The following is a 4,078-nucleotide window of genomic DNA, read 5'->3' on the forward strand; positions in this document are numbered from 1 at the left end:
GTCACTCTTCATGGACACACAGCTGGGATCAGGTTCAGGACAGTCTGGTCTCTGATGGATCCTGATAGAAAGAAACTCATTAAAGCTCACATATTTATGGAAATTATCTATTTTATATCTAATTAAAAAATGCATTTAATTACTGACATAATAGACGTGTTACTGAACACAACTTACAACTATGTACTCACTCAAATGTGTTTTTAAAATCAATCAAAATGTCCCTTGAGTCATCACTCTTGAAGGACACACAGCTGGGTCCAGGTCCAAGATCTAGTCCAAGTCTGTGTTGCTTCTCTGGGCTGAAACACAACACACACAGAGCTTTGAGTGTGAATGATGATGATGATGGTGGTGGAGTGATCTGAGTGGTGGACAGGTAGAGATGGTCCTCTCACCTCTCAGCTTTGGTCTGGCTGTCATGGTCCCCCCACAGAGGGGGTTTAGGGGGAGGGACCACCTCCTCTCTGTCCTCACACTGACTCATAGCAGAGTCCACACCTTCATCTGGAGAGGAAACACTGAGAGCAGCAGTCCAATCATTCATCAGCACATCACTCATTTTTCAGCGCATCATTTCTTCTGGAAAAAAAAAAGCCAAATATCAGCAGCTGTCCTCTGATTGGCTGCTTCTCTCTGAGTCATCTCAGTGTCAGTTGAATCCTTTTGGCTCGTTGCACTGTTGCTCAAACAAAGCAGTTAGAAAACACCACACTCGACTGTCCTGCTGTTATTACAGATACATGAACTAACCGCAGACAGTTGACTGATGCTGTGGTTACTAAAACCTTTTCCCATAAGGGACCCTTAAACTGGCATCAACTAGACCACTGACTGATACTACTTTTGCTTTTAGAGGTTTAATTACAGAACACAATGAGCATAAGCAAATGCTCATACATTCGGTCATTGTCTTACTTATGGATAGAGTTGAGGTGAAAATAAATGAATCCCCTTTTTGCTGGGTACCCCCAAAACCCCCTCAAAGACCCCGGACCCCACTTTAGGAACCACTGGTCTAATGTCTAATGGCCTCACAGCAGCACACCACTGAGAATGACTTAGAAATTATAATATATATAAAGACTGGAATGGATATGTGTTCTTATTTTAAATAAACAAGAAACATTGATTTATGAAACTGACAGTTTGATTATTTAACTTTTTAATCAACATTGCTGGACGCCGGTCTGCAGTTATCTCTGTTCTTTAACCCCCGTATGACTGAACTTTATTATTATTAAGGCTTAGTGAAATGATGCCCCACTACAACTAAACTACATTTAGTTAAAGAACAACCATGACATGTAATGTAACAGAAAAGGTAAGAAGCAGTACTTACAGTTAACAGACGTTTCTCCGTTGCTTTCACGTGTGTCACGTTTCCTTCTGTGATCAAATCAGGAGTTTTATTCTCAGTTCCCTCTATCCATCTGGGGCGCGCCCACTAACACATGATTAAAGCAGAAGGACACTCGGAGAACCCAGACCTCTGCCAAGCCATAATCTATTTCACAATGTTAACCCACTTGAGGAGAAGTCATGACACATGACATCCCCTCAAGTTGGGAACACATGCGCTGACACCACATGAATTCAGCATAAATGCTCTCTCATCTCGAATTGTTATCGAAAGTGACAGAATGTTTGTATCCTCCCTGTTGTTCTCTCCAAAATGTAATGGGGTCTTCCTTGGCCCATGCTCCACCCTTTAATAAAATACCTTATGGAGATATGGGGGGGACAAGAGGCATTCAAAAAGTGGGTACATTTTGTATCTGCCCGTTATTCGGGTCCTCTCCGTTATAATATTATATGATAAAATGATTGAACGGGGGGAAAACATCCCTTCTGGAACCAGGCCGTCGGTCACTGTTGAGCTCTGAAGAGAGAAGAAGACCCTCCGCTTCCACTGGACCATCTAGGGGCCTCATTTCAGATAAAATATGTTCTGTGGCGAACGCAAAGAGACCAATAATTGTTTTGATCCCATTTGATGTGAGCCATGAATTACACATATGATGTTTGTCAATTTCAAAGATAATTCAGCAAGTCAAGAAACCCGCAGTTTGTAAAATTGTTAAAGTATCAGACTGTGAGAACTAATTAGTGGAGTGGTGGAACAACATTTATTCTCTCGTCTTAGGTAGAATGTTTTCATGAGTTTGTATTAATCTCAGAATAACATTCAACACAGAATGACAACACACACACACACACACACACACATCAAATGCAATAATAAAATTAAATAGTCTTTCACTTCTCACTCACTTGTTCCCTTTTTCTTTCAGGTTTATTTCAGAATCCACATGTATGGTAAGTATGTACTTTATTTACACTTCCTTATTTTTTCTCTTGAAATGCTATTTTAGTTTCCTATAATTAATCTGATACTTATTAAGATGTTTTTCCTATTTTCTCCATTTATAGTTTTATAAATCCTGTGTTTTATAGAGCATCTAATTCAACAGGCGGTTCCTTTTACTTTTCCCCTTTTTAAACCCAACTCAAATACCAAAATATCTATTACATATTTATGTCTAATAAAATATATCCTATTTTATCTCAGATTGAAATGCTACCAGCTCCGCTAACTATGTTCTCTGGGAAACCCTCATCTCATCTCATCCTAAACTTCTCTTCAGGACCATCACGGTAAGCTAAACTGGGTTTTTTGGACTCCCCTGGATCTGTTTTCCCATTTCTTGTTGTGACGGCAGCTTGTTTATCTCGTACCTGCGCTCTCTGTGCCTGCTGGGTCTGTGGACCTGCCGAGGGAGGGAGGTGCTTTGGCTGCTCCTCAGGGACGGGAGGGAGAGCTGCAACCCGGGGTGGGGGGGGTGCATCATCACCCTTGGCCTCGTCAACAAGGGAGGAGGTGGCACCTCCCGTGATGCCGCTGGCTCAGGAGGAAGCGCCCTGAAGGAGAAGGAGGCAGACGGAGAGTCAGCATCTACTGGAGGAATCAACTATTCTAAAAAGTGATCACTTGTTTAAATCTCTTCATTAACTGCTTCATGGATGTACCTGGGAGAATGTGCTGAAAATAATTCTAAATGGTGTTATGTTCCATAAGATAACTATATTCCAATATGGTTATAGTATCCCATTTATTTGTCATGTCAGTGGAATATAAAATCAGGTTTTACTCTCTAAGTTTGGAGACAGTAGTTTTGGTTTAGCTTCTAAAAAATAATTGACAATTTGTCATTTTGACGAGCAAATTAAGTTTTGTTTAATGTGATCATCGTGTTGAATGAATCATGAGCCTAAAAATCGATATCAATCGAATCACAACATTTTTTAAATCATGCACCCCTAATTATCAGAGAATTGTTGAAGCTGAAAAGGCTAAATAACTCTGATGTTATTGAAAAGAATTCCAATAAACCTCATGTTCTCTTAAGCATAATCAACTCTGTACACACACACACGCACGCACGCACACACACACGCACACACACACGAGCTGATATGCGCAGCACTTATTTAAAAATAAAATACGTGACTTTTAAAGCTGGTAACGTTATATCAGTTCTGCTAACTCCAAATAACACAAGACATTACATTTCACTTTCAGCCAACTTCACAGAGACCAATGAAGGAGAAACAGGACCAAATATCTGTTTTAACAGAATATTGTCCGGTCCAGCTCAGCTAAAAACACTGAGCGAGCCGTTGGTCGGTTCGACTAGACTAAGTTATCTTCACTTCACCGGTTCTTCAATTGACAACTGACTTTAGCAGCTAACCTAGTTAACACACTCGACTGTCCTGCTGTTACACACTGTATGAAGTATAATCTAGTTAACGTTAGTTAGCTATGTTGCTAACTGAGAACACTAGCACGGACGCTAACGTTGTTCTAACGGTTACGTTAATGCTAGCTAACGTTAGCTTGACCGTTGATAACTAGTTAATGCTACGTCTGGTAACGTTAGCATAGACTCTTTTTAACCGTCGTCAAATTTACTTAAGGTAACTTACATTACTTTGGGGACAGTAAAACAGAATTAGCTATGTTGTAAAACAGTTAATAGAGCGAGCTTTATCTGTTAAATGTTATCCACACTGA

Source organism: Etheostoma spectabile, unplaced genomic scaffold (assembly GCF_008692095.1).
Source record: "Etheostoma spectabile isolate EspeVRDwgs_2016 unplaced genomic scaffold, UIUC_Espe_1.0 scaffold50, whole genome shotgun sequence".
In the NCBI taxonomy this organism is placed as follows: Eukaryota; Metazoa; Chordata; class Actinopteri; order Perciformes; family Percidae; genus Etheostoma; species Etheostoma spectabile.